Source organism: Musca autumnalis, unplaced genomic scaffold (assembly GCF_047663935.1).
Source record: "Musca autumnalis isolate F117 unplaced genomic scaffold, ASM4766393v1 scaffold_4, whole genome shotgun sequence".
NCBI classification, from domain to species: Eukaryota; Metazoa; Arthropoda; class Insecta; order Diptera; family Muscidae; genus Musca; species Musca autumnalis.
Genome location: NW_027411977.1, coordinates 116,623,617 through 116,637,625, shown reverse-complemented (window position 1 = coordinate 116,637,625; position 14,009 = coordinate 116,623,617). Strand labels below are relative to the sequence as shown.

The 14,009-nt window shown below is 36.4% G+C and overlaps 1 protein-coding gene across 13 annotated transcripts in view; it reads right to left on the bottom strand.

Annotated features, from left to right (window-relative positions):
- Positions 1-13,612, bottom strand: part of LOC141403343 (uncharacterized) — a 564,369-nt gene extending 550,757 nt beyond the window's left edge. For 6 of the 13 annotated variants that reach the window (XM_073985615.1, XM_073985619.1, XM_073985620.1 and 3 more), the window contains exon 1: positions 13,508-13,611. The gene's annotated coding sequence lies outside the window, so the exon portion shown is untranslated. The other 7 variants (XM_073985610.1, XM_073985614.1, XM_073985622.1 and 4 more) reach the window with 5 other exon arrangements.
- Positions 13,613-14,009: the final 397 nt, after the last annotated feature.

The following is a 14,009-nucleotide window of genomic DNA, read 5'->3' as shown; positions in this document are numbered from 1 at the left end:
CTACAGGGTATCTACATATCTAGTATATGTGTGTTGTCCATAGAGTTTATATGTATGCGATTGTGTTTTTTTTCATGCTGCTTCTTTACCTCTTCTGGGTTCCTTGTTTGATATGGATAGTAGTTGGTTGCTTGATGTTGTTGGTAACATTCATTGTATTTAGTGGCAATGGAGTGGTGATAGCTTTGTTTGCCGTTGGCCATGTTTTAATGCAGCAATAGTGACATCTATTTAAAAGGCAAACAAAAAAGATCCCCTCCATAGACAACGACGACCAACACGTGTTTATTTTAGTGCTTTGTGAAAGTGTTGCAAAGAACGTAAATGACTATTGGGTAAATTGCGGAATGAGAAACGTTTATGTGTATAAAGATCATACGGCAATGTGAGTGTCGGAGAAGTCATGTCATACATCAATACATCAGACACGTTAGGTTTTTAAGGAACTATGAAATTCAAAAAGAAATAAAAATAATCGTTGCAAAATTTATGCTACAACGGGAAAGTAAACGGAAGTTCATTTACATGAAAAGCAATATGTAGTGCAGAAGACGTAGGCTAGTTGACGCTGAGGTTAGAATGTATGAACGGACATTTGTCATGAAGAAGAATTCGTGAGCCAAAAGGCCATGTTTTGAAGATTCTGTTATGTTTTTTTTTTTTTTTTTGTAAGATTGGAGAAAATTGCAGTTTTGATATGGTCAAAATTGCCTGGCGGTCCCTGTTGATAGAGACTTTTATAAGTACTGTTTAGTAAGCGGTTGCAAATTTCAAAATTTCACATAGTATGGACATATAGTGTTTAATGGAGATGAAATGTAACCGATTTTAGGTATATGTATTTTTAACATTTGTTCTAGAACGAATTTGGTAGTATGTTTAAATTGTATCAAGCTTAACAATAATGGTATTTTCGTATGTTTTACCAGTTCAAATTGGAAAGGAAAGGATTTGCAGGTTTCAAGCTAAATCATGAAGACCTAAGAACAAGTAAGATCGGCGTTAAGTTCGGCAGGGCCGAACTTGTTATACCCTCCACCACAAGTTGTATTGAAGTAAAAAGGGGTAAATAGTTTCTTTCGTGTATGAAGAAGACTTACCCCCTGTTTATGTATTTCAAAACGAAAATGTGTGCGCATGAAACACACCCAAACTTTAGTTTTGGAAATATTATTTCCTTTGCTTTTGCTTCACAACAAAAAACAAATTTGAAAAGCACACTCAAATTTCTTGCGTATTCATTTTCTTGTCGACATTCATAAACAGGCCCTTAATACTAAATTTCAGCAATTTCGGTAAAACATTCTATGAGAGTTATTTCAAAACGTCGATCTATACCGACAAATTTCTGACGGAAAGAAGAAGAATAAATACCAAATTTCCTATATTTCGGTATGAGAATGTGGCTAAAACTTAAAAAATACCGAAAATCAAGAAGTACGCTTCTATGGGGATATAGGAAGACGTGGACCTATACTGATAATACTCTTCTGGAATATTTTATAACTCTTGGCAGACGAAATAACGAATTTCAGCCATTTCTGTTGGATATTGACGTCACAATCTTCAGTATTACGAAAATCGGTAGGTACCGTTCTATGGAGGCTATATCGAAACGTGGACTTATACCGACGAATTTTAGTCAGACATGGGGCAAAATGAAAGCGTGGACCTGTACAGACATATTTCTGGCGAACAGTTTTATATCACACTGAAGACTAATACCAATTTTCAGCCATTTTGGTTGAATATTAAAGACACAACCTTTAACATACGAAAAATCGGGAGGTACATTTCCATGGGAGCTATATGAAGGCGTGGACCTATACCGACAGATTTAAAGGGGAAGTTTGAGTACCCCTAAATACCAAACTTCAGCCATTTCGGTGGAATATTGAGGCCACAACGTTTAAAATACCGAAAATCTGGAGGTACCGTTCTATGGGGGCTATATGAAGGCGTGGACCTATACCGACAAAGTTCTGGGGGAAAGTTTTATACCACCAACGTAGACTAATTACCAAATTTTAACCATTTCGCTGTGATAATGAAGCTAAAACCTTCAAAATACCGAAAATCGGGAGGTACCGTTCTATGGGGGCTATATGAAGGTGTGGACCGATACCGACAAAATTCTGGGGGAAAGTTTTATACTCGTAAAGAAGACTACGTACCAAATTTCAGCCATTTGAGTAGGATAATGAAGCTAAAACCATAAAAATACCGAAAATCGGGAGGTACCGTTCTATGGGGGCTATATCAAAACGTGGACCGATTTATCCCATTTTCAATACCAACCATCCTGCAAGTAATAAATACTTCTGTACCAAATTTTGACTCTCTATCTTTAAAATTGCGAGCTGTATCTTGATTTTAACAGACAGACAGACGGACGGACATGGTCAAATCGACATAGAATTTTATGCTGATCAATAATATATATACTCTATAGGGTCTCCAACGAATATTTCGATGTGTTACAAACGGAATGATAAATTTAATTATACCCTCCATATGGTGAAGGGTATAAAAACCAGTAAGGAAATGATCAAAGTCGGGCGGGGCCGACTATATCATACCCTACACCACTGTGAATAGGTAAAATATATGTATATGGGAGCTAAATCCAAATGTGAACAGATTACGATATAATTTGGCACATATATTTCTAGACCAAACACCGTCACAAATTTCATAAAAATTAGACATACATAGCAAATACCTTAAATCGGGCGAAAATATATATGGGAGCTATATCCAAATCAGAACCGATTTCGATAAAATTTGGCACACTTATTTCTATACTAAATTCTGTCACAAATTCTATATTTCATTGAGATCGGACATATATAACGTCTTTCGTGCACCAAATACCAAAAATCGGCCAAAAATATATATGGGAACTATATCCAAATCTGAGCCGATGGTAATATAATTTGGCACACTTATTTCTAGACCAAATTCCGTCACACATTCCACATTTCATTCCACATAAAGTCTTTCGTGCACCAAATACAAAAAATCGGCCGAAAATTTATATGGGAGCTATATCCAAATCTTAACCGATTTTAATATACTTTGGCACATTTATCTATAGATCTAATTCCGTAATACATTCCAAATTTCATCAAAACAACGTGTTCGGTGCATCAAATACTTCAAATCGGCCTAAAATATATATGGGAGCTATATCCAAATCTGAACCGATTTTCAGCGTTCTACACTAGGCTAAAAAAATGATCTTCCCCAATTTTCAGCCAAATCGAACAATAAATGCGACCTGTACGTTGCGAACGGACGGACGGACGGAAATCGACGCAGAAAGTGATTCTATGCATATCCCTAGAAGGAACTTTGGGTCTATCTCTTTTCCTTAGGCATGCTACGTACAAATGCACTAACACATAATACCCTTACCACAGGGTGGTGTAGGGTATAAAAACTGAAAGTTTGATCCGAACCTCTATATCTCGAAAATGGTAAAACCTCGGAAAATATCAATCAGCCAGTCTTGTTCAGAACTTTTACTGCTACAATATTTTCGTAAGTCCCATTTTGATAGGACTTGCTGTTGCCTAGTAAAACCGTGGAAACATAAAAAATCCCTAAAGATATGAACTTTGACAGCGATTTATTTGAAAATCCTTCCGGCGATTTTTTTTTGTTTTTTGATTTTTCTCAACTATGAACATTGTGGTTTCAGAATCCGCAAAAATTTCCCAAGTGTAAGCACCTTTCATTTAATATTAGTTAAGGCACAGCGTGCATATCGAGTAGACGTTCTAAAGCAGAACACAAAAGTCCAAGATTCTGTTGAGGACAATCTTCCACCATAGTTGACACGAAATACAAATATTACGATAGCTTCTATACTGTGTAAGCTATGTATTGACTACATCGGTCAACTCCTTCATTTAGCTCAACCATCCCAGCTTAACATTTTGGTTTGGTTAGTGGATTATATTGGCCTATTTCATCAGGTACCATAGATGTCAGTCTCAATTCACACCGGCTGATCTTTGTCGGGAAAGCCTACTGATACTTTTTGTTTAACAACATTAACTCCTTTCCCCCAAAATGTGTAGTACCTTTTCACACGCTTAGCCTTTAGGCTCTTTCATACGACCGAAATAGTATAAAAGTCGGTCGGTCCACTTTTTCCAAAATTTCGAAAAAGTGAAATTTAAGACTTGTCCTCGAACGGTTTTATTATTATTATTTTTTTTTTTGCAAAAGGTTGTTGGTCCCCTATTGTGATAGTAAAATTTTATTTAGGGGCATGTCCTCTAGGGATACGCAGTGAATTGCAATAGTCGGTTTTTCGATTATTCGGTTTTCTTGAAAAACTTAAAACTCGATTTTCGGTTAGTCGATTATTTGAGAGTGTTCTAAAAGTCGACTTTCGATTAATCGTTAACTGCCGAAAATCGATTACAATCGAATATAATCGACCATTTTCGTTGATGCGATCCGTGATGGTTATATGTATACAAAAAGTACCGTCAATTATGCGGTTTTAGCACACCCAATAGTCAACTACGACTAATACTCGTAGTCGACCACGATTAATAGCCGACTACGAATAATAATAGACTGCGACTATTATTTGACTACGGATAATAGTTGACTGCGTCTTCCGAAAGTCGACGAAGAATAATCGATTATCCGGTTTTTGCACAGTCAGAAGTCGACTACGACTTTTGGAAATTTTGCGGTTATCGATTAATCGATTAACCGAAATCGATTTTACATATCTCTAATGTCCTCCATACTTCCTGAGAAAATTACCCGGCTGGTGCGCACGAAAATTTTCGAATCTGATAGTGTGTTAGTCCAAACTTTGTTTATTCTAATACTTCTGGAAATTATAGATAAAGTTCGAAGACGATGCCTATTGGTCCACTTCTTCAGGAAATTCGAAAAATATTTGCTTAAATAGAGCACGTGATATTTTTTAAACGGAGCAATCGAGTTAATACCAAAACTTTGGATATCTTAATATTTTGTCCAAACTTAGTTCGAAATTTGGCTATATCGGTTCACACCTTAGCGTATTTCCGAAGGCACTTAGGGAGAATACTTTGGGAACCTTTATGTTTTTCATCTACAAGTCATATACTTCCTGATATACAGGTCACCGAATTATACGGTGACCAACCGAAATTAATGGTAGGTCCGATATCTATCAAATTGAATGACTCCCAAAAAAGATCCACTTTTAAAAAGGATAATGTGATTCATTCCTTCAGGTACCCACTCTGTAAGACTTTTCAGCTTTAATGCCAAGCCATTTTTGTCAGCAAGTTCATACGTCCAACAAGCAAGAACCGCGTTAAGTTCGGCCTGGCCTCTACCACGAGTTGCATTGAAGTAAAATGGAACAGTTAGTTTTCTTTCGTAATAAGGGCCTATATCGGAACGTGGACCTATTCCGATGAATTTCAGTCAGAAAAGCGTTTACGTCCAACAAAAAATAAGTAACAAATTTCAGCCATTTCGGTGGGTTGCTGTGGCCACGACCTTCAGAATACCGAACATAGGGAGTACCGTTCTATGAGGGCTATATAAAGGCGTGGACCTATACCGAAAAAATTCTGGGAGAAAGCTTTATATGCCCATCAAAGACTAATTACCCGAAAATAGGGTGGTACCGTTCCATGGGGGCTGTATAAAGACTTTAATACGCCAGGTTTAATACCCCAAATGAAGACCAAATACCAAATTTCAGCCATTTCGTTGGATTATTGTGGCCACAATCTTCAAAATACCGAACATCGGGAGCTACCGTCCTGTGGGAGCTATATGAAGGCGTTGACCTATACCAACAAATTTCTGGGGGAAAGTTTTATATCCCCAATGAAGACTAAGTACCAAATTTCAGCAATTTCTGTGTAATAATGAGGCTAAACCCTTCACAACTGGTAGTATAGTATAGCTAAACCTTCAAAAATACCGAAAATTGGGAGATATCGTCCTATGGGGACTATATGAGAGCGTGTGACCTATACCGACAAATTTCATATGGAATGTTTTATACCCCAAGTGAAGACTAACCACCAAATGTCAGCCATTGCGAAGGAACATTAAGGCCACAACCTTCAAAATACCGAAAATCGCGAGGTACCGTTCTATGGGGGCTATATGAAGTAGTAGACTTATACCGACAAATTTCATAAGGAATGTTTTGTACCCCAAATGAAGACTAACCACCAAATTTCAGCCATTTCGGTGGAATATTGAGGCCACAACCTTCAAAATACCGAAAATCGGGAGGTACCGTCCTATGGGGGCTATATGAAGGCGTGGATCTATACCTAAAAATGTCCGGATGAAACGTGTATACACCCAACGAAGACTAAATACGAAATTTCAGTCATTTCGCTGCGATAATGAGGCTAAAACTTTCAAAATACCTAAAATCGGGAGATATCGTCCTATGGGGTCTATATCAAAACCTTGACCTTTATAAACATTTTATGGTAGAAATATTTCTAAGCCTGTGAAAACACAAAATACAAACTTACAACCGATTCTTGGTCAAATGGGACTAATACATTCAAAATATCTTAAAGTGACGCCTACTATATATGTTGGCTCTACCAAAACGTGGACCTATATAAAAAACTTTGTTAAAAATATTTTTTAGGCTCTGGAGACACAAAATACCAAATTACCACCAATTCGGTGCTCAAATGGGACCAATACATTCAAAATATCTTAAAATGACGCGTACTATATATGAGGCGTTATATGGGGGCTATACCAAAACGTGGACCTATGTAAACATTTTATGGTAGATATGTATCTTAGCCTTCTGAAACGCAAAGTGCAAAGTTACAACCGACTCTGTGGTCAAATGGGACTAATACATCCAAAATATCTTAAAATGACGCGTACTATACATGGGGCCTTATATGGGGGCTATACCAAAACGTGGACCTATATAAAACAAGTAAAAAGTCGTTAAGTTCGACCGGGCCGAACTTTTTATACCCTCCACCATAAAATAGTCTTAATTAAAATGGAGTAATTAGGGTCCTTTCACAATTTTATGTGGAACAACTTTTCGACAATGGATAGACTCCTACTGCATAACTTCCGCGTTATGGCGTGATAAAGTTTTTGCAAGAGACCCTGTAAGCCATCATGAATTAGCATTATATCTTCATTTGTTGTTTCTGTAGAGCACTTAAGCAACAGTGAACAAAGATATAACGCTAATTCCTGATGGTCCACAGGGTCTCTAACAAAAATTTCATTACGCCATAACGGGGAAGTTCGACTCACGGCGGATCTGACTCACGGCGGATCTGTTACCAAGGCCTTTCTTCCCCAAGAGGAATTTTCCGTGCCCCAGACTTTCACCTCCATTTTGTTGCACAGTGTTATCTAATCTAAAAAAATGTGTTCAGCTAGGTGAAAGGTACGGGGCTAATTGAGGGTAGTTTCATCAAACAATGTAGACCCTCAAAAATGGACCCATGTTGACGAATTTTAGTGAAGAAATTTCGTGACCACTGAAAATTCCCGAAAATCAGGAAGTACAGTTATATTGGGGGATATACCAAAACATGGACCTATATTGACGATAATTGTAGCTAAAATTCTCAAAATACCGATCATTACAGCTAGTTCGGTTAAAAATTGCAGCTAAAATTCTCAAAATACCGAAAATCGGGAGATACCGTTATATGGGGGCTATACCAAAACATGGACCTATGTTGACGATGTTTGGTGTAGATGTTTCATGACTACTGAGAACCTCAAATGGCAAATAACAGCTAGTACGGTTAAAAATTGTAGCTTAAATTCTCGAAATACCGAAAATCGGGAGGTACCGATATATGGGGGCTATACCAAAACATGGACCTATGTTGACGATGTTTCGTGGAGATGTTTCATGACCACTGACAACCTCAAATGTCAAATTGCAGATAGTTCGGTTAAAAATTGCAGCTAAAATTCTCAAAATACCGAAAATCGGGAGATACCGTTATATGGGGGCTATACCAAAACATGGACCTATGTTGACGATGTTCCGTGGAGATGTTTCATGACTACTGGGAACCTCAAATACCGATCATTACAGCTAGTTCGGTTAAAAATTGTAGCTTAAATTCTCGAAATACCGAAAATCGGGAGGTACCGTTATATGGGACTATACCAAAACATGGACCTATGTTGACGATGTTTGGTGGAGATATTTTATGACCACTGAGAACCTCAAGTGGCAAATTACAGCTAGTTCGGTTAAAAATTGTAGCTAAAATTCTCAAAATACCGAAAATCGGGAGGTACCGTTATATGGGACTATACCAAAACATGAACCTATGCGCATGTCCTTTGGGATATACGTTTGTTGATCACTAGGAACAAAAAGTGGCAAATTATAGCTAATTCGGTCTGCAAATGTGGCGAAGAACGCCAAAATACCCCAAATCCGGAGGTACCGTTATATGGGGGCTATACCGTTCCATGGGGTGTACATCAAAACGTGGACCGATACCGACTTTCTAGGAAAAAGTTTTGTATATTAAATTTCAGCCATTTTGGTAGGATAATATAATATAACCCTCAAAAATATCGAAAATTAGGAGATATCGTCCTATGGGGGCTATATGAGGGCGTGGACCTATACCGACAAATTTCGGCTGGAAAGTTGTATACGCCCATTAAAGACTATCTACCAATTTTCAATCATTTTCGTGGAATATTGAGTTTACAACCTTCAAAATACCGAAAATCGTACCTCCCGATTTCTGGGGGCTATACGAAGACGTGGATCTATACCGACACATTTCAGCTGGAATGTTGTATACCCCCAACGAAGACTAACTACTAAATTCCAGTCACTTCGGTGGGATGTTGAGTTCACAACATTCAAAATACTGAAAATCGGGAGGTACCGTTCTATGGGGGCTATATGAAGACGTGGACCTACACCGACACATTTCGTATGCGTTTAATACCCCAAATGAAGACCAAATACCAAATACCAATTCGGTGGAATATTGAGGACACATCCTTCAAAATACCGAAAACAGGGAATTACCATTCTATGGGGGCTATACTAAGGCGTGGACCTGTTTCTGAGGGAAAGTTGTATACCCCCAACGAAGACTTAATACCAAATATCAGCCATTTCTGAGGAATATTGATGCCAAAACCTTCAAAACACCGAAAATCGGAAGGTAAGTTCTATCGGAACGTGGACCTATACAGACGAATTTCGTACTAAACGTTTAATAACATAAATGAAGACTAAATACCTAATTTCAGCCATTTTGGTGTGGTAATGATATCGTCCTATGGGGGCTATAACAAAACGTGGGCGTATATAAACATTTTATGGTAGAAATGTTTTTTAGCCTCTGGAAACACAAAATACCAAATTACAAACAATTCGGTGGTAAAATAGGACAAATATCTTAAAAATTCCTCAAAACGACGACGCGTCACTCGTCAGTTTGTATGGGGTCTATACGAAAACGTGGACCTACATAGCCCGCTTTCAATACCAAAAGTCCTACATACATATAATAGATTTTACCAAAATTTCATTTACCTACTTCAATCCGTTTGGAAGCTAGAGTGATTTCAACAGACGGAGAGACGGACGGACATGGCTATATCGATGTAGAATTGCACGCTGATTAAGAATATATATAGTTTGTGGGGTCTATAATGATTATTTTGAGAAGTTACAAACTGAATGACAAACTTAATATACCCCCCATCCTATGGTGGAGGGTATAAAAAGAGTGCAACAATTAGGCCAAATCAGGACACCGAGTTTTATAAGGTAAGCATAGCGAACCTAGGAAATGTAAGGTTATACAAGGGTTGTCCGAAATTTCCTGCTCCAAGGATTTAGCCGATTGGGGAAGACGAAGTGAGTTTCCAGAGACCTCTTATTCACTAGAGACCAATCGATTCCCGTGAGTTTGATAAGTAACTACAGGTAAGGTTAATAAATCCAGATTTTCTGAGATTCCTATCGCCGACGGACTACTACTCTGCGAACCAACGTGTTGATCAAGCCGTTAGCGGCCAAATTCTTCCAGGATTATCGAGGGAGGAGTTTTGTTGACCGCTCATAACACAAGGAGATCTTTGAGACACTAGAAACGGAAGATACCTTGAATGAAGCCAGTGACGATCGAACATTTCATCTAACCACTAACTGGCGAAGAAGAACTGAAATACGTATACAATCCAATAAACCTGGATATCACCGCCAGAAACCGTGACGTATATTGCATATACTTCCGACGTACTATATATAATACGTATGTACATGTATACATAACAAAATATTTGGTTTTTTGACAACTAAAAATGAGGATGACCTCTTAAATATACATCTCTAGTGAGGATGCGAATAGAAGTTAAGGAAAATTCGATTTGATGGATCTCTCTTCCTCTCTCGAAACATATTGCGGAGTAAGTATAGGTATTGATTGACGAACAGCACATTTGGACAACTGTTTGTAACTACTCCATCTTGCACTTCTTTCTTCAACTTAAGACCGAAGAACTACAAGATGAGTGCTGGTTTCCATCTTCTGTCGTTTGAAAGTCAACCATAATAGTCAGCTGAACAGGGAAACAAAGAAATAAACTCATGTTAAGAAAGTTTTTAGGTTTTGTATGACGTTTACTTATTATATCCTCCACCATAATATGGAGGGTATATTAAGTTCGTTTTTCCGTTTGTAACGCTTTGAAATAATCATTTGCGACCAAGTAAAGTATACATATTCTTGATCAGGATAAAATTCTGAGTCGAAATAGCAATGTCCCTCTGTCGAACAGTGTCACGACCATGACCAAAAATGGTCAAAATCAAGTAATTCGGAATACAAATTTATTGATGAGAATTTATAGTATATCGATTTTGCGAACCAAATTTTAAAATTAATGGAGTGGGGGAAAAATTGTATAAAAGTGTATATCGATATTATTTGTTGTTTGAGTTGTGAGAATTTATAGTAAATCGATTTTGCGAACCAAATTTTAAAATTAATGGAGTGGGGGAAAATTTGTATAAAAGTGTATATCGATATTATTTGTTGTTTGAGTTGTGAAAAGTGAGTATTTCAAACGTATGAAGGTTCAAGCTGCAAAGGTTTGCAGACGAACATGTTATTTCTCTATTTCAGCGACCACCTCAATCAGGGGTTACCCCCTATTTTAACAAAGCGCTTTGCGGTGTTGGCTATAGCGCGAAAACGAAATAAACGATCATCGTATATTTTGTGGGCTTATTAAGTACGTAATAAACTTGCCTTAAAACGAGAGTCTTTTAAAAACATCAATTTTTTGTTTGTTTTGTTTATTGTTGAAGATTCAATCTCATTTGATTGCTTAAGCTGGAGTATTCCCCCAATGGCTTAACTTCATTTATTACCCTCTATTACAGAGAGTAATGTTTTTCAAAACGAACTGACAGTGTGGCAAAATTTTACTGATCGCTACCAATATCATGATTTCATCCCGGCGAAGGGAATTATCAATTATCCCATATAACGGTACATCCGGTTTTCCGCATTGGATCATAATTGGGGCCTTTAGAGAATTTTTGTGAAAATTCACCTTTGGCCCCATTCAAATTACTATGGAAACAACGATCGCTAGGTTGGCACGAGTTAACGTTAACCGACAGCCATAAAATGTCAAATATAAGGTTTTGGGATCAAATGGAAAAAAATTAGGTGCTAGGAAGTCCAACATAAAATTTGTTTTGGGTCACCCTAACGTACATACAGTGGATCCAAGCAAAAGTCGTACACCTAATGAAAGTTATTTAATTGACTTATATCTCTGGCACAAAAAGAGATATGAAGAAAGTATTTACGCAGCCTTTTCGTCCATTTAGTAGACAATTTAAAAACACGAAATAAGAAAATAAGCAATCCCTTTTACATTGTTAAAAAAATCAATTAGCTAAAATACTAAGAATTTTAGCACAAACCGAAAGTCGTACAGCAATTATAAAGACAAAGTATTTGTTAATATAATTAATCCTAGTACGCATTTTTATTTTTTATTAAATCCTACGATCGACTTATCGTAACATCAGTACTTCTTTACAATCGACAGGGTCAATTCTGGAAACTTAAATCAGATTAAATTTGACAAAAGCGTAAAAAATTATTTTTATGAAACCAAATGACAATTTTTTCATTTTAGCAGATATCTGCTACTGTCCAGAATTCCAGAGATTATGTACACTTTTCTATATTTTAACGGTTTTGGAGGAACTGGATGCGGTGTTTGCTAATTCATCTGTTTGACATATAAGATCTACTGCTCTAGGGCTACAATATTTCTGAAGACTGAAAATCAAAGTTCTTATTAGTTTCTGAGATGAAGGCCCGTTCATTTGAAAAAAAGGCTCGGTTTATCCCGGTTCAGATGTGGCAATAAAATCCAAACTCGATCTAAGAACACAAAATCAACTAAGGTTTATGTACTCCCAATATTCCATTTCCAGTGTTGCACAGTGTAGTTCGAAAATTAAAAGAATAATATTTCATTGAGTATAGTTTAATACACGAATTTCAAAATGAGTTAATTTTTAGAGTCCTGACTCTCTACTCGATTGAGAAAAATATTAGGAGGCTTATTTTCCTACATAGAGTCATGTTTATACCCCATAAATAAATTGTCAATGTGTTAACTATTTTCTTATTTCGTGTTTTTATATGGTCGACCGAATGTACTCAAAAGCTGTGTAAATACTTTCTTCATATGCCTTTTTGTGACGGAGATATAACTCAATTAAATAAATTCCATTAGGTGTACGACTTTCGCTTGGATTCACTGTACATACATATATATGACGTTCTCGACTTTTACAACTTTTTGGCAGACGAAAACTTAAAAAGTCGCCTTACCGACCATCCCAGATTATATGGCAGTTGTCTACTGGAGGCTAAAATTTTTTAAATGTGTGGGCATATCTCAATAATATTTCTTGGTTTGAAAGTTGTGTGTAGGTGTAGTTTTATAGTCTTTCTGCTATATATTTTTAAAATATCGAAATTGTTTCGAAATACTTTTGGAATTGATATGATTGTTGTAATTTTATAAAATTTTCAAAATTTCTTAACATAATTATACATACGTATATATTTATGGGTATGTGCTTTAATTCAATTGCATATGAGTATATGTACATATGTATGTGTGTAACCTCCAAAAAATCTCATGAAAACTAATGGCATTGTACTGTAAACAATTTATTGTTTTTCTATTTACACTTGTAATGATCAATTGGGCCGCGATTTAGTTGTATAGTTTTGTTGGTAATTAGTTTTTTTTTGGATATTTTTTCTCAGCATTTAAGTTAACCACAATCACATTCGACACAAAATTTCTTTTACATTTGTTTACATTAACACTTAGACATTAATAAATATATGTTTGTATTTATTCCACAATTAAACATCAGGTAAATACAAAATAATTGGGGCAATACACAAAACTATTTTCAAAATATCACCTTTTCTCAACGAAATCACTACTGTCGCACCTTAATATTAACGCAAAACTAAAACAATATATTTTCAGAATATTTTCGTTGACCACCACAAAACAAATACAATTTTCACTGTTGATTTTTGTTGTTGTTTCGTTTTGGTCTAAAAATAACGTCGTTGATTAGTCGACTCTATGGAAGTGGAAATATTTATAAATTCCGCACGTTGGTGTATTTTCTTTGCATTTTGATGTGATGGAGGGGGGGGGGGTATAGTGTGCACGCTTTATCACTGTCTCTCTCCTTCTCTTCAATTGTACATTGGTTCTAAACGAAAAACAAAACACCAAAAATATGTTCCAAATTAATTTTGTTAATTATTAAAAGAATACTTAGGTAATTTTTATACCCTCCTCCATAGTATGGAGGGTATATTAAGTTTGTCATTCCGTTTGTAACACATCGAACTAATCATTTGCGACCCTATAAAGTATATATATCCTTGATCAGGATAAAATTCTAAGAC